Source organism: Macadamia integrifolia, chromosome 5 (genome assembly GCF_013358625.1).
Source record: "Macadamia integrifolia cultivar HAES 741 chromosome 5, SCU_Mint_v3, whole genome shotgun sequence".
Taxonomy (NCBI): Eukaryota; Viridiplantae; Streptophyta; class Magnoliopsida; order Proteales; family Proteaceae; genus Macadamia; species Macadamia integrifolia.
The window spans coordinates 19,536,565-19,556,511 of record NC_056561.1 but is presented as its reverse complement, the minus strand read 5'-3'; the positions used below and the strand labels follow the sequence as shown (position 1 = coordinate 19,556,511).

At 36.5% G+C, this 19,947-nt stretch overlaps 1 protein-coding gene and 1 long non-coding RNA gene across 2 annotated transcripts in view; one reads left to right on the top strand and one right to left on the bottom strand.

Annotated features, from left to right (window-relative positions):
• The first annotated feature begins 85 nt into the window (after positions 1 to 85).
• Positions 86 to 1,107, top strand: LOC122078280. Its single transcript, XR_006140022.1, has 2 exons — positions 86 to 293; positions 719 to 1,107. It is a non-coding gene; the product is annotated as an uncharacterized LOC122078280 (long non-coding RNA).
• An 8,187-nt stretch (positions 1,108 to 9,294) lies between these two features.
• Positions 9,295 to 19,947, bottom strand: part of LOC122077941 (pre-mRNA-splicing factor ATP-dependent RNA helicase DEAH10) — a 28,533-nt gene continuing 17,880 nt past the window's right edge. The window contains exon 12 of the mRNA XM_042643829.1: positions 9,295 to 9,864. The gene's annotated coding sequence lies outside the window, so the exon portion shown is untranslated. The remainder of the gene's footprint in view (positions 9,865 to 19,947) is intronic.

Here is a 19,947-nt window from a genome sequence, read left to right as displayed (position 1 = left end):
AAAAGAGGAAATTTTCTTGTACCACCCCTAAAAATCCCCATAACTTGGAGTGACCCCCAAAAGTGAAAATAATATCCATCGCACCCTTAATTTGTAGCACCATTAATTGAAAGTAAGAAATGACCTTTTTACCCTCCTACTTAAACTCTAAAAAAGAGCTCATTTTTATCATCTCAAACCCTTATATGCTCTCACCATTAGCTCAACAATGGTGAGCCGATGGTGACCATAGATTTTAGAGTTTAAGAAAGCTGTAATGAGGCCTGGAGGTGGCACTGCAAAATGGTGATCAGGTCCATTCTTCAATCCTCCGCCGTTGGCTTTCCAATTGCTTTTGTCTACTACTTCTTATAATAATCTAGGGTTTTTTTGTTGGGGGCGGGGGTGCGTGGGGGAGAGAGTATAAAATTCTTAGAAAATAACTTGTGTAGTTTTAGAAGCACTTCAATTAACGATTTCTTTCCCAATTTCATCTGAAATTTTGAGTTAACATGCTGCCCAGAAGTAGTACAGATGCATAATAACCGACGTTATTTGAGTTGCCCATTCCTTCAGAATTAATTGTAAAGTATCAGTGGTAACATGGAGAAGTTGCCACTAAGTAATTGAATGTCTCACTTCGTGGCCATTGTGGATTCTCAGAACCTTAAATTTGATTCTTGGGGTTAGAAGTAATACAGTATTTTATCTAATGATCTACATTATGTTGTTGCAGCAGGTGATTCTGCTTCCGGTAGTTGGCTTGGAGGTGGTGAAGGAGAAGATGAGAAGATGAGAAGCTGAGAGGTGAAGAGGGTGACCGGAATTTGGTCGGAACTCGGTGGCTTCGTCAAGAAACATTGGCTCTGTTGCAGATTTGGTCTGATATGGAAGTTGCTTTCCATCGATTTGGTTCATATCGTGGTCGTCTTTGATGATGTATCGGGAATAGAGGTTTAGGTTGAGAAAAAGTAACGTATTTTACCAATTTTGGGGATTTTAAAGTGAAACTAGCTGCAAAGGTCACTGTGGCTACTAGAGTTGCTACCAATAGACGGGTTTCATTTCTTGCCTGGTCGAATTGATCAAAGTCATCATCTTTATCAGATTCCTTCTTTTTTCCTTCAATTTTTCCATCGTCATCATCGTCAGATTTCTTTTTTCCACATAAAACTCCCCCCCCCCAAGTTTTCGAATGCATATTCCCTTCCAATGTTTCTTAACCGTGTTCCAGAGAAAACCCTAAAAAAAATGTTAAATGTATTCTTTGGTCAATGAATATTGAGGTAATCCCAATATTTCCTTATGCCTAACTTGTGTTACATTGACAGGTCTATTCTGATACCATGTTAAAACTCCCATCTTAAAATCAATTAGCGTGAAATGGGATGGCCTCTTGCGACTCTTATACATGATAATTGAGGTTACTCACGGCCAATGTGGGACTACTGGGATTACCTCAATAATGAAGATAAAAGTAATTAAAAATGGAGAAGTAGTAGTGATGGTTAGTTACCGGAAAGGATGGATTTTTTTTTTTTTTTTTGTCTCCATTTGAATGAGGTCATGTGGGGTGAAGGAATCATTGTTGATAGCCAATTTATCCACAATGCCAGATCTTAAGAGAATGTCCCCTGCACTAATATTCTGAGTCTTGACACCAAGATGTAAATGGGTGTTTCCATCATTGTCAACCTCATTTACCAATCCTTTGAGTAACTCATTATTACACAGAATTCTAAGTAGTTCTGTGTGATTGTGTCTACACTTGAACTTTAGGCAATAGAAAAATGGAGAGCATTCCAGCCTCTGTGGTCGACATGTTCAGAGCAATATGGGCAATATTCGAAGAGCATGCAAAATATTATCGGGTTGAGATCGTTTGTTTGAGTTGAGAGGTGAACTGGTAAGATGCCACGCTTATCTGGTGTATAAGCTACCGATTTATCTTTCAATAATAACTTCTTAGCAATGTTCAAAGAAAGGCCATAATCCAACAAAAATGGAGAGGTGTACGCTCATCATTGTCTGCTGTTCTGATCATTTCGATCTCCTCATGAGTCTGGACACAAGATTTAATTTGGTAAATAAGACATATCATCTTATCCCAAGGCCATTTGTACCAACCTCAGACTGCCTACCAAAAATACAATCCATAATTGGGAACACCAAGTTATAGATTACTTGTAATTATACTTCCTTGTTAAGGTCTCTATTATAATCTAATTCAATATAAATTTTAAATTTCCTCTTTCCCCAATATATGTTTTCTCTTTTATATACATATATATATATATATATATACACACATTTCAAAGATGAAATAAAAAAGTATGAGTCTTAGGCAATTAGCATAAAGCAGCTTGAAATACTTGAAGTGGGGCCTATGGCATCTAATTTGTCACTTCTCCATGATTTCTTCTAATAAGAGTAAAGTCAGTTCCTCCAAACTTTTTAACTATACAAGCTAAGAATGTCAGTTAAAATGATTCATTTTCTCCCTTGCTTGAATGGAGTTACAAATTGGTTCATCTCTCGAATCATTTTTTACTTTTAAGAATAAATCTTTGGGTCTCTTATGATCTTTAAAGAATGACTCTTTGCTTCTCTTTTGTGATGTCTTGAAATCTATTGAAGACATTCATCTTTGGTAGCTTGGTGAGTGCAACTAAATCTTAATAAAAGAAACAACCAAATTGTAGTAGTACCGTAAATTCTGTGTACTCGAGTGTTTGTGCAAACTTTAGAAAATCTCTATTAAATATTAGAATATAGGGAAGTGTTTCTTACGTGGACCAAATTAATGACCTTTCAGTCGACCAGGACGGGTGCCTAGGCCCATGAATAAGCTATTCCGATTTAGGGATAATTAATGCTACCCTGTCAGGGATTGGGCACTTTTGTTCTGATTTAGTTTCTGTATACACAAAGGTGAATTTGATCATCATACTAGGCAATCAAGTAATGTTTCCCAGAAGAATGCATTGTTTGATTCAACTACAACTTCAAGAATTCAGTTTATAGCAATCTGTTAAGGTATCTAAACAGTCCCAACCACTATGTTATATGATACACTCGAAATCATCTCTTGCCAATAGGCATGGGACATGTGACATTCAAAAGAGCCAAACACAAAAGCAGGGACTCTCCACCGACTTAAGGCCACTACTTACAAGGGTAAACAAGGAATTTCACCTTTTATGGAGATTAGGACTTCATGACACTTATCCTATAAAAGAGAAAATAAGGGTTAAGGAAAAGAGGTCAATCTCTCCCCTCTCTCTCTCTCTCTCCACTACTCTCATTCATTATTGTTGTCTAGAAACTAATTTTGGGGTCATAGAGTCTCGGTCGGAGCACCTCTCCGACCCCTTTTTTTGCAGGTCTCTCCCAAAACCAATGGTCGGGGTTCGATCACAACATTATCTAACCATGGACTTAAGATGTCACACCCCGCCTCCACTCTCCTAAAGGCTGATGACATGGACATGCACACGTATCTACAATCCATCCAGGATCCACGATGCAGTACTTTAAGTGCATAAAATTATGAACGATTCTACAATCACAAAATAATAATAATAGTCAAATATACATAACTGGTGAAGTCTAATAATATTTACCATATTTACCAAAATATTTTCGCAATGGAATATTAATTACAGTTATGCCTTATGGCTATATCTGATATGTAAACAAAAATATAAAAAGGGAAGATTACACTCTCATCCTCAGCGTGCTCCAAAATCACAATCATCGCATACACAACCATCCTCGTGCATGACCAGCTCATCGTCTCAGAGGTCACCCCCATAGAGGGCCAGCTCCTCAGCCACAGTCTCTGAATAGTTCCCTGAATTCACATATATAAAGGGGGCAACAACGGTGGTGAGCTTCCACAAAGCCCAATGAGGGGTACACACAAACATCCACAACAAATCATGAAATAAAAATAATAAAAATGCTCAACAAAACCAATATGATGCAATACCATGATCCGGATTATTAGCATACAAACCTAATCAACAGATTCTAAGCCCATAATGGGTATTAATGCTACTGCAAGTCTGCAACATAGGTGGTACCCCCAGTCATGAATATGCATTATCAATCCCCAAGGATAAAAGCTAGTTGTGAATGAGAAGTATATTGGTCCCTACATGGTTTTTTGGGTACCTGATAAGCCCCTATTAATAATCCCCTATAATAGAACTACATTGAATCCAACATCGCATGTAGGGCATACCCACCACCGAATCCAACATCGCGTGAGGGTTTGTCACGACGTTGGCATCTACGCACCTCAGTCAATGGAAATCGTCTCCAATCTTGGACCGTCATTTTAGAGAATGTTATTAGTGGCAAAAATCACAATTAAGTCACGCCACATTACTTTGCCAGCTTGGCTTTAGACTGGTTGACTGCTTACATTTGATTGATTGAAATTTTAAAGGGAGAGAATTCCTCATGATGCTGGTTTAGGGAGGAATCTGCATGCCACACCAATAGTGGTGTGGAGGACGTTATTATCTACATGGGGCCCATATGGTCAGACCTTGAGAGAAAAAAAGAAAAAAAAAAAAAAGCCCATGCGTGAGGAAAATAGTACCTTGGTGTTGTGGGAACTTTTTTTTCTTTGATGTTTAATTTTACTCTTTTAGACCGAACTCACATAGTCATGTGCTTGTGTTCTGTGCTTTCGCCAGTCTCATGGTTTGTCTGCTTAAAAAATTCCCTTCCTTTGTTGTGTATGAGACTCTTGAGTATAACATAGATCCTTCCTCTGCCATGGCAGTGGATGCTGTATCAATATATGAAGAATTATGTTGTGATGCTATTATGCCTTTTATTAAAAAAAAAATTCCCCTTTCTAGGAATGAGGAAACACTTTATGCTTGCTTCTTGGAGAATGTATGGCGACAGATGTTACCGGGGCATTTCGTTTTCTGAAATGTAGCCTTCACCGATTCATATTGATATGCCAGGGACATGTGAGCACTTGTGTTGAGAAAACTTAATTTTGTCCTGTAACTTTATATTCAAACATAACATATTTATTACAATTCATGTAATTTTTCAAGCGCATCAGTTTATCTCAATGGTTAAGTATATTCTTGTTTTTCTTGACACTTGTTAATGTAGTAGTTGTCTAAAATATTTATTATAATGCATGTAATGGATGTAACTTCTTTTTTGATTTTCTTGAAATGTTTAAGTCAGATTCAACTCTGATAAGTGTTGGACAATGATAATTTTCTTGTTAAGTAGTAAATAACTATGATGTATATGTTAATTTTAATTTTATCTCATAGTAGTGAAAGGTTCCATTGTTTTATCTGAATGCAATTATTTCTTTGAAGTATGTTGTAATGATGATTTTTTCTTCACTGTCAATCTGCTGGAAAATGTTCTGCATATTCATTTTTGGAATATGTCAGTGGAGAAGCTGCATCTGGTCCTAGTGAGGAGTTTTTGTTCCTTTTTCCCATCATCAGTCTTTTATCATCTCCTTCTAAATCAGTTAAAGCTGCAGCGACTGGATTTCTCTCTCTGCTGGAAGAGCTCTTAATGCATTTTTCAGTTGCATCTAAGAAAGTACAGAATTTTGCCTGGTAATTTCCATTTATCAGCAAACCTGAATCAATTATCTGTAGGATTTTGGGGGATCTGTTGCTGCAGGTTACTTTCTATTTCATGATTTCATCTAAAATAATGCTTTTGAGGGAGGTAACCTCATTTTCCTTCCGCCTCCCCAAAACCCCCAAAAAGAAAAAAAAAAAAAAAAAAAAAAAAAAAACTCTGTACCCCTATCCCTTTTCTTTGAAGTGTTGGTTCTGAATTTATAGGTACTTATTGGGGTGAGGGGGAGCAGAGAAATTTTTTAGCTGGCCCAAGCCTGTTACTTTGTGGAAGGATTACTAGTTGAGTTCAATTGAAAGTGGGATTGCAGTGTCAGAATGAGTATCTCTTCTTGAAAGTGGCATGGCAGTGTGAGAGTAAAAACTCCTGTATCTTGATCCTTCCATCGGTCATAATGAGTGCTGCTTTGCAAAATATCTATCTGCGCTGAACTGGCTGTTGTTTGCACTCTGTATGGGGAATGTGTGGTTCTCTTCTAATTAATTTTCTAGCTCATGTTTTTTCCTGGAGGATGTGCCCCTATATAGATAGGGATTGCTGTTGTAATAATGAGATCAAGTTGTTTCTATTCGTTATATTGAGGTCAAAGTTTACTACCTTAGTGATAGCCGCAATTATGAGACCTTCAAGTTGGGTTTCAGTCCTAATGTGATAAATCATAAACTACTTGGATAATAATTGTGTGTAAATGTCAGTACATGCTTTACCACATTCACTAGGGATTTGAAATTTGGTCATCTGTTTTCCTGTGCTGAAATTCTCATGACCCATCTTTGTTATCCACTTCTTACTTTCTAAGTTTGGCTTCCATTTGTAAGACAAGTATTAAAGTGATGAACAGTGATCGGAAACCATGGATGTCTCAACTCTGGGGCAAAAGTCTCTTAGTAGTGAATCTCATAAGTTTGACTAAAGCCCTTTGCTACTAGTTTTGCCTTGTATCTATCAACAGTCTCATCAACATTATACTTGACTGTGAACACCCATTTACAATCAGCTGGTCGCTTTTGCAGGGGAAGAAAAATCAGATCCCATGTGTTATTCTTGTGAAGAATTCTCATCTCCTCATTCATTGCCTCCTTTCAATTAGGTTCTACATTTGCCTTCTGTTAGGGTTTAGGAATAAAAACAGAGGACAAGGAAGACAAGTGCACGATATGATGGGGAGAGAGCATTACATTATACCACATTAGAAATAGGATGCTAAGTACAAATCCTATTGCCTTTTCTACAAGCAATAGGAACATCAAGAGTCTGATTAAAAGTGAGGGAAAAGGTTATTCCTGGAAGGGAAGACTCAAGATCAGGAAGCAATGGAATTGTAATGATGATAGTATGAGTGGTAGCAAGGATTAAAGTATCGGTATCGGTCGTTGTATCGGTCGGTCAAAATTAAGATACGTATCGGAGAGTATCGTATCGTATCGGAGATACACTAAGATACGCTAAAGATACACACATAAATGGATAGGAAACATTATTTTAAACACTTTTGCATAAAGAATTTGTTAAAAAAAGCTATTGATAATATGTATTATGCATAAACACTAAATTGAGGGTATCGTACTAAGAATTCAAGGTTTGTAGTTGTCCCATAAATGTAAAATCCTTGTTCTCAACCTTGATTTCCACTTTAGTTAGAGAGAGATATGGTTAACAGCAACTTTAGAACAAAAACCCTTCAAAAAATCATGTTTTCTGAAAAATTACCCATCTTGGCCATTATATGACCGATACGTATCGATACTCACCGATACGTACCGATATATATATATATATATCGATACTCACCGATACGTATCGATACGTACCTATATATATCGATACTCATCGATACGTGCCAATATATACCGATACGTACCGATCGATACATACCGATACTCACCGATACGTACCAATACATATCGAAACGTATATTTTACCTCAATTTTATAATTTTCATAGTCGTATCGAGGCATATCGTATCGTATCGATGTGTATTGGTGGTGTATTGATGCATACCGGTATGTATTGTAGGATATATATTGATACGAAAGGATTTTAAAAATTTCATGTATCGTATCGATGTGTATCGTATCGATCGGCTAAATTTAAGATACGTATCGGAGGGTATCGTATCGATATCGGAGATACTTAAAACCATGAGTGGTAGTTTCAGTTCTCTTTGCTTTGCCTTCTGTTAGGTTTTCCGTTGGATCAGTGTATTTTTTTCTTTTTTCTTCTTTTTTATTCTCTTTTTTTTTTTTTTTTTTTTTTTTTTTTTTTTGTGGTAAAGGGACCAATGGTAAATGTGCATTGTGTCCCATTTTAGCAATTCTCACAGAGCCCACTTAGACAACACCAAAAATCCAGCCCATCAATAAATGGCAAGATTGGATGCATTCCCAGTTCGATAATTAGTTCGACACACTCAGGCATGGCATGAAACCAGTGAGTGATTTGAGACTGATGAGTGCCTACTTCAAATTAGTTCCAACCTATACCCCTTTGTGAACTTCTCAGAATACAATTGCAATCTCCATCTTACCAGACTTGAGTTTATTTTGGTGATTGTAATACGAATCTGTGACTTAATAATCCTACATATTTGGATAATGTTTTCTATTCGGAGAATAGCCCTTGCACCACATACACAAGGGAGCACAAAATGACCACCATGCCCTATTGGGTTTGAGCACCTGTGTCTGAACAGGGGGCTCTCGGACAGAAAACTCTTGCTGTACATGGATGATGATCATAGTTTCTCTCAAAGTCAATTAACTGCAATAAAACCATGGTATCTCTTAATCACCCTGTATTTTTTGTTTTTGTTTTTTGTTGTAATCCAAGTGATTCCATGTGAGGGTACTTGACTGGTTTGTGAGGGACCCTGCTCCTTTCGGGAAGTATGAGAGTTGATAATTGAATCTGGCTACCACCTTGATCTGCCAACTTAACTACAGTGACATGTGGTCCCCCTGCCCTAAAGTGGGGATTTCAAACCAAAAAAAGAAAAAAAAAAATCTTTAGGGCATTGATTTGGACAGCTCCCATGTCAATCAATTTATGCTTGGATTGGGGATTTAAATCTTTCTCCCGCACACATCAGACAAGTAACAGCATTGGATATATCTTCTCAACCATCGGATGTACACTGCAGAAGATCTGACCTAGAAACCAGACTCATCTAGGTCAACAATTGTATGCTGGTCTTGTAAATATCCATCATCATGACTTTCACATCAACAATCACGGATGGAATGGTCACATGCATATGCATATGATGGAAAAACCCCACATCCATCTATACTGCTCGAGTTTCAATCTGAAACAATTAGATAAAATGCCTCGATGAGTTCTAAGTGATACAATAACTATTGAAATGCCACTAGATTTTATTTCAATGATATTGGCATTTCTATATCTATAACTTTGGGAAACTTGTATTTACCATCTTAGAATGATTGCTTTAAGAACAAATTTGACAAGTGAGATAATATGAGATTCCTAATAAATGCATTAATAAATCCACCTATTTCCATCTAACGAATCCCAATGGCATGAAAACACAACCTCATGATGATAACAAACATCAAGAGCAAGAACATGGTACCAACTCAGATTGGATCGGCCAGTATAGTCTGGATTGTGGATTGATATCTGACCCTGAACAATCCGATTCCCATACACCAGTGGTAAAAACGTAATAAAAACTGGATTTTATTAAAAGGCAAGATTATCTGTACAATTAATCTAAATACAAGTTCAGCATGAAATCTTATATCTGGTGAAACGTAAACTGAAAAACCAGGTCAAATTATACAGAGAATTTCCTGCAATTTGAGAGCAATTTGTTTATCCATCGAAAGAGGTTTTCTAAAGTTGTTTACCAATTACAAGATTTTTAGTTACCTAATAAATCTCTTTCCAGAGAGTGTTTGTACCTCTGTACTGCAGAATTTTCCCCCTCTTGTTCAGTCAAGCGTGTCCAACCATTCTTCATCTTCAGCTACCTTTAGAACCATGTAATGCCTCACTACTCCTTCAAGACATAGTACCCTTGTCGATTCACTTTTGAGTTTCACTTTCTCTTCCAAGTTCTTCGCAGTTTCATAACCTTTCAGGTTCATTTGCATTGTTTAGCGACTCAATTTCATGCTCTTTCCCCTTTCTCAACAATGCAAAATGGCTTTGAAATCAAACTTGTACTTATGCAAGATGTCTCAATTTGGTTCAAATCTCTAATTTCTTTTCTGCACACTGTGCCTGCAACATATATTACTTTCAATCAATAAAAAGTACTTGACACATGATTGAGAGCAACTCTAAACTTGAATGTAAGATGCCCATGCAACAAAGGTAATTACAGAGTTCACCTTAAAAATGGACAGAACAAAAATTCAGTGGCATGTAGCTCATACCTTTAGATTTCATAAACAAACAAACATAAGCCATTTTAAGATCATGAATATAAAATTGTCAATCCTACTTCCTACGAGTTCACAAGAGACTGTTTTAACAGTTTCCCAGAGAACTTAAGAGTTGCTTTAAACAAAGCTGCCTGTACACTTGGGTGCTATACAAAAATCAACAGCTCTCAAGAACCCTATACAAGGGGACCATAGACATTGCAATCAGTCATGATATGAGAATAATGTTGAATTCATAATCAGTCATGATATGAGAATAATCATTGTATTCATTGGCATGGTATGTAGTTTCTACGGTTGTATTAAAAGCTTTATAGAATTTAGCCGACTGTTGACCCCTTCATGCATGCCTAGTCTGAACCAAATCCCTGGGCCTGACACTCACGGTGAATCAGAGTTCATTCCAGAATTTCATTTCTATGAACTAGTTAAATGGAGGCTTTTTATTTTTTTTCTTCTAATAGGTGACCAAAAAAATTGCATTGCTAAGTCTGAAGTCTGAAGTTGAATGTTCAAGAAATTTTCGGGAGAAGAAAAAAATAACAGTATACCCTTACTCGAAAACAGATGTGGGAGACTTATACCTTACCCTGCACTCAACCTTATATCCTTATTGGCAAACATTCCCATTACCTGGGGGTGAGGTGGGTAAGTAGTATTCCACTTAAAACTATCAAAGGTAAAGCCTCATCAATGATATTTGACAAGGAAATGGGCCAATGGCAACAGGCTTGAACATGATGGGTTATTGGGTTACATTTATATGCCTACTTGGGCTATTAGGTTGAACCTCGGTCGGGAATCAAGAACAACTTAGCCTTTTCCCAACTAAATGGAATCAGCTATATGGATCCGTGAAAATAAAAACCGAAAAGGAATATATATATATATATGTGTGTGTGTGTGTGTGTGTGTGTGTGTGTGTGTGTGTGTGTGTATGTTTATATATCACATATTTGTAGGAAGTTTCCTGTGGGGGTTTGGTGGTTAACACCCCTTATCCAATCCTCTTTTACCCTAAACCTATCCTTAGTTTATAGGGCAAGAGAATCCACACCCACCCTCCAAAGGCGGGGGAGAAAGGTGAGTAAATGGGTTCCTGGCATCCCTATAAACAGCCAATAAATCACACCTGGAGCAGCATGCTATGACTACCTGCAAGTCATTTCATGTTTTAGAAATGAATATTTTTCTGGTTGGTTGATGGGATGCACAAGAGAAGTAATAGTATATTGCACAATTTGAGGTGTTTAATCAGCTTGCTCCAGTTCACAATTTCATAACGATGCCTGTTTTAAAGAACATGGAAGTAATTTACAAGTGGTATGGTCTACGACAGGTATATGCATATAACATGGAATTACATCTAAGCTGTCAAAAAATTGCACTCACTCTGAGCACATAGACATCAATACCATGTCAAAACTAGTATAGATGCAAGAACTGGACTCATATGACTTCCAAAGGAGGAAGACATGCAGCAATTCCACATGATCTAGGAAGTAACGCACAGTGCACATTCCAAAACCCAAAGGATATATACACAATGATATCTCAATGGAAGCTATTAATGTTCGCTGACTGTTTACTAGTCTCAAGGTTTGGCGTTATTTCCTAAAACACGAGATATGACACCAGGAATATAATGAAAGGATATCTTACATGATCAAATGCAAAGTGACCATAGTTTTTAAGGTGGTAAGGCGACGGAGGCGTTTGAGGGTCTTTTGGAGCGCCTTAGCGATAAGGCAGGCATAAAGCGTCGCCTTATTGTCTAAAGCGTTCCTATGTAAATTTTTTTATAAAACCAATCTATTCGGCTCAAATCCTAGTTGAATCCTATTACTCATATGTTAAATAAATATTAAATGTTCATATTCATACCAATGTAAGATATTCATCAAGAAAACAAATCAATAAAGTGAATAAACTAAGTTCATCTTCATCAATCATCAATCATCATAACATATTAACATATAATATAAATACATAATTATGAAACAAAATTATAAATATAAAGAAAAGAAGACATAAAAAATACAAGTATTTATTATACTTACCTCTATGATGCCAAAATGAGTGCCTAAGCCCTAAGGTCATCCACTATATTTCTACTCCTGTCAAAGAAGAATGAAGCTCACCGTTGCCGGAGCAAAATGGTCGCCTGGATCAGTGGTTCTTCCTTGTTCTTTGATTCCTTCTCAAAGCCCTTTCTTAAAACTCTTAACAAAATCCAAACCCTATTTGTGAATCGTGTTTTTGTTTTGTTTGTTTTGGTTATTTTTTGTGGAATAAAGCTGATCCCATACATCTCAAGTGTTAACAAAAACATACACCTACCAATAAAAAATCTATATTTGGAATCTTCATCAAGTAATTGAAAAAAAAAAAAAAAAACATAAGGCGTCATTTCAGGTAAGGTGGAGCACTGCCTTACCATCTCTAGACCGCATCAGCGCCAACCTTAAAAACTATGAAAGTGACACTGAAAAGCATGCCTAGAAGAATACGAAAATTAAAAAATAAAAAAAAGGGTTCCTACACAACCTCTATGCTAACCTAAATGCTGGCTACCTTTCTGCCATGTAGACAAGATTATTTCACATTTTGTCCAATAGATAGATTTGAAATCCCTTAGGTAGACCACATAAAATTGGTGACTCATCTCAACCATATGTCCCACCATGTTTGGGGCATTTCCCCAAATTTTCTAACATTCCCTGATGTTCAAACAGTCCAAACAACATTTGACTTTTCAAACAAACCTTGAACCATCTTCTAGTGTGTTGCATAACCAGATTCAGCACCTTTGGGTTCCTCCACTGCCCATCTGTCTGAAGATCGACAGTGACAATTCTGGGCCTGCATCAGAAGTCTTCAGAAATCATAAGGATAGGATCATAGTTTTCTTGGCCCTACTGGCAGAGCAGACTGCATTAACATAGAGAAAAGAGTAATATTAAAGGGTTGGAAATCTCTTTTGCTACTGGGTGTGGAAGGTGACTCAGCCGGTAATTCAGTGGCTGCAAGCTCAAGTTGGAGCCATGGGGGGCTATCTTGATTCTATCAGGAAAGCTAGGCCTCTTTTCTGTGCAAGGGGAATCTTCTCACTTGAAGAATGAGACCTGCTAACTCTCTCGCTGATGAGCTAGCAGGGAGAAGTGGAGGAGTTGATAGGCAATCTTTGTATTGGCCACTATCCATCAAGCAATTATTTGTCTTGGGCTCAAAGTTTTTGGCAATAAAATTTGTCATCTGTCCAAAAAGTAAGCCTTAAAGCATTAAAACATGTCTAAATGATAACATGGGCACTGACTGAGCTGACATGTGGTAGTTATGGCTAGCATGTAAAAATGGCTGCCCACACAACACATGTAAGAACCCTGCCCAACCCCTCCCCCTCCCCCTCCCAACAACAGCATAACTCAGCCTTATCCCAACTAAATGGGGTCAGCTAAATAGATCCAAGAGTGCATATATATATATATATATAAAGACTTTTGGACATCCCACTCACGAATCAGCAACCCGGATCATAGCCCTCCAAGTAGCTCTATTCGATGCCATACTTGGGTGAAGACTTAACTTTTGCATGTCCCTTCTTACTAACTCACCAATGGTCGTTTTTGGCCTACCCCTACCCCTTTTAGCTCCCTCCATTTGCATCTGGTTACTCTTCCGTACTGGGGCATCCAAAGGCCTCCTTTGGACATGCCCAAACCATCGTAACCGACATTCTCTGAGCATATCTTGAATTGGGACAATTCCTAAATCGGTTCTAACATGGTCATTTCTTATTCTATTTCTCAGGGTTTTTCCGCACATCCATCTCAACATTCTCATCTCAGCCACATTCAACTTATCTACGTTACGCTTCTTGATTGCCCAACATTCTGCACCATATATCATAGCTGGTCTTATGACAGTCTTGTAGAATTTTCCCTTAAGCTTTAAAGGAATCCGTCGATCACATAACACTCCAGACGCCCCCTCTCATTTCATCCATCCTACTTCAATTCTGTGGGAAACATCATCATCAATCTCACCTTCCTTGTTTAAGGTAGAGAAAAACTTATTTTCTTGTTCTTTTTGTGACAAAAGATAACAGCTTACGGAACAAATGATGACTAAAGAGAATCCAATTTTAAATGTATCCAACATCAAAGATATAAGACAGTCTTAGTAAGATATTGGGCAACAAGAAGTGAGTATGCTAATGAGTAGTGGATAAATTTTTTTGTTTCAAAGAACCACACAATGGATAAAATATTGAAATTAAGGTATCTATATAAATTGAAAGCTATGGTAGAGCATTGGAAGGTCAAGGTCGTAGGTTCTTCTGCAAGAAGGAAACGATGATGAACAGGGTACTTAACAATGCAAAAATTATTGTACGTAACAATTAAACATGCAATCACAAAATGAACATCACTGGCAATAATGATTAATCATTTTTCTTGGTTGAACCTTTAGACATAGGGACATAATGAATCATTCAAATTCAATACCCATGAGACAATTACCCAAGGTTCGAATTATAGGGTTTCAGCCAAGGCCAAACTTTCGAAACCTGACACTTTTTCTGCCCAATGAAGAAACCTTGGTTTCGACCCCCCAAAAGTTTTTTTTTTTTGGACTTTTTGTGTACTGCTTACTTTTTACATTTTAAAGCAAGTCCATGAAATATTTTGACCAAAAAAAAAATAAAACCAAAAATGATACTTGCTAGAGTACACTAAATGATGTTGTACACTAGCTTTGTCAATTTGTTATAAACATGGTTTCTACATAAAACATACATACTAGAAATGTAAATAAGCTATTTAAACAATCAAAACACACTTAGAATTTTATTTTATTTTATTTTATTTTATTTTTTTGGGGGTGGGGGGGACACTCACCACTCAATTCCAGGCAGAGTTTCTAGGCGGCACCAATCCATGAGCAGCATACCATTGCAAACATCGTAGCCGATCCTCTGAATGTAACACATATAAGTCCCATGACATATTTTGGACCCAATTGTTTTGAAAGTCCATCACTACCCACCTATAAGCCCCATCATCATCTCGAAGTAGATCTTCCTTGATAGAACAAGTTCTGAGTGTTCAATGCAAGATTTGAAGGCATTTCGCCAAATGAGGGGTTTCCCAGTCAAAACTTGCAAAAAAGGGATTGAAACTTGCGAAATTATCCAACACTTAAGAAGTTTCAATCGAAATTAAGCAATATATATGAGCTGGCCCAACCGAGTTGGTCAATCCAACCAAAACCATCAAAACACATACTGAAACCTGCCAAAACTAGGTACAAAGCATACTTTCATCTCGGGGCCCAGCAAGATGCCGAAATCTGCCGAGATTTAGAACCATGCAATTACCATTGAAGAACTAACTGAACTGACCTTCAAGAAAAAGAAGAAAAAGAAGAAAAAAGGGAGAATGACTCTCTTGGATCATGGTTTAACGATTTTGTAAGAAAATCAGAACTATCATTTAAAACTAGATTTGTGATAAATAATATCAATGAAAATGATAATGTGGTTGTGGGATCAGTATGGACCCGTGGGACTAGTCAAAACGAAGGCCTGGATACCCGTCGTTAGCAAAAAAAGAAATCAATGAAAATGATAGCGGAAACAGCTTGTGTTATATCAATTGAAAATGGCCACTAAAACAACTAGGCAAAGAAACCACAAACAGCTCGCTTTGTTTTCCTTTCACCTTAGGCAACTAAATCAAAATGAATAAGAGATCAGAACGCAAGCTTCCAAGAAAGAGTTTTAAATCCATAGGGAACGATAAGAACTGCCAGATATTTCAAGCACTTGGTGTATAGTTTCAGAGAAGAGTTTTGAACTTACCAACCTGAGTTTGTTCAAAGCCTAACATTTTAAAGGTAATTCCAGTGGGTTACGAGTTTTATCTGCTCTCTCATCTGTCCAGTATGGTTTTTGACTGAATGATGAGAAAAATAGGTAAACTCTGCCAGCGTTTTATGCTACCGGTCCCAAGCCTGGACAAAAAAGGGTTGGTGCTTCAGGTCGGCAACCGGCACTATAAGAACATTAGCCAAACCCCATTGCATGGATCCTAAGCTTTATATTTTCAACCTTATGCCAGGTGTCCCCTGGAAGCAACATGCTGAACTATGACCTGGGTGAATGAGCAAGGGTTAGCTAGGGCCTAGGGCATCCTCTATAAGCAATGCACCGCTTCAATGCATGGTTGCAGTGACAAGTGGGGCAAGGGTTCTCACGCCACAAATGATTGCGAGTAAGAAGCTAGTCCAAAAACTTTAGTCTTTTGAAGCACATGAACTTAATGGGAAAGAGTTCACAATTGAAAGATATAATGAGAAGAAGACGAACAACTAACATAGCTTGTATACAAGAGACTAGAAAGAACAATAAAAAAATCTTAGGAATTAGATCACTATAGACTTTGGTATACTGGGGATAAAAAATGGGAATTAGATAAAGATTTAAATAATGATTGTGGATGTTATAAAAAAATAAAATAAAATATTTGGTGAGAGGATAATATCCATCAAACTTATAAAGGAAATGATGTCATCAATATAATTAGTGCTTATGCACCCAATTATGATTGAATGAAAATATTAAGAAACAATTTTGGGAACACATGGATAGATTATTCAAGGAATTAGTCAAGGAAATAAGATTACTAAAGGGGGAGTTTAAATGGACATGTTGGTAGAGATAGTAGATGTTATGAAAGAATTAATGGAGGATATAGTATTGGAGAGACAAATGAGGAAGGGACTCCAGTTTTAAAATTTGTTTTGGCTTATGATTTATCAATAGTAAACACATGCTTTGAAAAAAGTGAAGAACATTTAATAAATTAGTAAAATAGGGAGAGCTTAACCATGCAACATAGATTAATGGCCATAGATATGTGTTTTTAAAATGCCAAATCGTAGGAAATGTGAGACTATTTGCCCTAGGATAAGATGGTGGAGTTTAAAAGGAGAAAACCTAAATACACTTACTGATAAATTAGTAAACTAGGGAAGGTGGGACTTTGATGGAGACACTAATATGATGTGGAACGAGATGGCCACTTACATTATGAATGTAGCAAAAGAAGTACTAGGAGAATATAGAGGAAAACAACATTCAGCTAGGGAAGCTTGGTGATGGGATGATGAAGTTCAAGCAGTCATTAAGGCTAAGAGATCTAGTTTTAGAACTTGGCAAAAGACCAAGGATGAAAAGTATTTAAAAATGTATAAATTTGCTAAAAAATGAAGCTAAGAAGATAGTAGACAAAACAAAGACTAAGAAATATGAGGATCTCCATACAAATTTGAGCACAAAGGAATGGGAAAAAGATATCTATACAGTAGCTAAAATGAGGGAAAGAAAAATGGAAAAACTATATTGAATAACGAGTTATTTTGTAATAATGGGTTTTAGGAGTATTATCCAAATAGACCCTTAAGCCCACTCTAGGGTTTTGTTTATTTATAAATAGAGAGGCTTGTGCTCATTATTGGCACAAGTCACATTCTTCCCAATTCTTCATGATATCAGAGCAGGTCAGAGAGAAAACCTTTTCTCCCTTTCTCCTTCTATAAGAAAATGGCACAATTCACATTCTTCCCAATTCTTCATGATATCAGAGCAGGTCAGAGAGAAAACCTTTTCTCCCTTTCTCCTTCTATAAGAAACCCTAACCCTAACCATCACCACCGCTGCCACTCTCTCTCTCTCTTCCCTCTCTATGCAAATAGCCTAGAGACCATGCAAAGATTACTCAGTAGCTAAGAGCATTGGGGAAATCCATCTTGATGAATGATAGATATTCCATAGTACCTAAAGCTTCCCTCAAAAAGGCAAAAACGCATCCAAAAAATACGACTGCAAATGTAGACACAGAACATTCTAGAGATCATGTTGATCGGGGTTTATTATATACTTATCATATTTCATATCTTACCCTCCTTAGCATAAGTTTTTGGCAGGAATTTAAACTTTACGTGCAAATTTTATAATTTACCTCTTCGATCTAGAAATACTTTAATATAGAAGGAAGGGCAGAAAACATCTAGTGATATAAAGGAAAATATTTCCCATATCACTAGTCAATAATCGATCAATACATTCTTACAGGTCATGTAAGAGATACAAGTGGCAATGGATCCACCTAAATTTGGGTCTCACTGGAAAATGCTCAACCCAAACCTGCAAGTGTATGATTACGGAGAGCCAACCAGACCTAGGAAAAACTGGTGGGTTAAGCTGAGCCCTCATTCAGTAAGTTTTGGAAACTTAACAGGAATTCTAATCATAATATCTTGCTCATATGTTTTAAGATACTAAAATCTTGGAAAAAATATAAATTTGAAATTTTGGTTGTAGGGCATTTTGTTCCATTGGCTTCATTTCTGACCAATGCGGTCCAAAGTGTGGTACCATAATCATGCTCCTAACTATGTGAAAAGAGTCTCAGAATATTCATGTCAATATAGGCTAGGATGTTGCAGGAAACCGAGGCCAATCATTCTAGTCATGCACTGCTCATATAAAGAGTTTACTATGTTTGGAAAGTTCTCATATAAAATCATGGTTCGAGAACTCGAGCGAAACATGCGAAATTTCGCATGTTTCAAAGGTATTGAGTATTGACCAAGGTCGAAACGAAACCTTAGGGGATTTTAAAAAATCACCTGTTTCGACCTGGTTTCGACAGGTTTCAACCAGGTTTCCCATGTTTCGACCGAAATATGGGAAATTTCGACCTTCTCTTGTGCATTTTTTCTTCCAAGTGTGGGAAACTTGGGGAAACAATGGAGATTTTCATTTTTTGGCATTTATTTATACCAAATATTATTTCATTTACTTAATATATTATTCATAAATAATGAAATATCCCCTTTTTTAATCCAATAAAAATAGTTTAAAAATCAAATTCCTAAAGGATAAAAAGTCAACCCCCAATCCAAGAACAAAAACTAGATTTTGGTTATAGGGACGATTTTCAACTTTTAAATGCTGGAGTTTTTCTCAATTATGAAAATTTTATAAATCCTATAATGTTAAAACATTGCTAAAAACCAATAGTCCAGTAAAATAATCTTTTGTTTTGATATCCCTAAAATTATTTTCATTTAGGTGATTTTAATAGCATTCGCGCACTTTAAAATAAGTTTGACCGGAGCATAACTATGTCATTACAACTCAGATTTAAATAATCTTAGACTTGTTGGAAAGTTGGTTTTATGTTATACCTAATACAAAAAGTCTCATGTAAAAATAAAAATCATTTGAGCAATCAAACCTGTTATAGAACAAGAGCATTTCTCTAAATGTTGATTCTTTATAACTTAATGTGACTTAATATTAATTTTTTATGATTTGATGTGGCAAAATGTTGATTTTAATGACTTGATGTGGCTTAATGTTGATTTTTTATGATATAAGGTATAAATGGCTTACTAAATAATGTTAGAAAAGATAACATGCGTGCCTTGAGGGTAGTGAGTCAGTACTTGAATGGAACCACCTAGACACTTTACTCGGAATTGAGTCACTACTTTCGAGTGTTGAGTAATTGAGTCACTACTGTTGAGTATTGATAGATAACTGTTGATGATGTAATATTTTAATTTATTTTGGATCATTTGGATTGTCTTATGTTTTGATGTAGATTGTAGATTATATATAGTCATTATGTAGTAAAGTTTCAGAATTTAGGCCAACAAGTCAGCGTAATGATTATCGATCCTTTGGCTCACCACACAAGTAAGACTTTTTTTTTTTTTTTTAATGAAACTAATGATATGAATGTATTAGAAATGTTTAAAATAGGTTGTATACAAAAAATCAGACAGAAAAAAAAAAGCATTGTTTGGGGGTCGAAACCTAAGTTACCACCATACCGGAAAAAAAAAT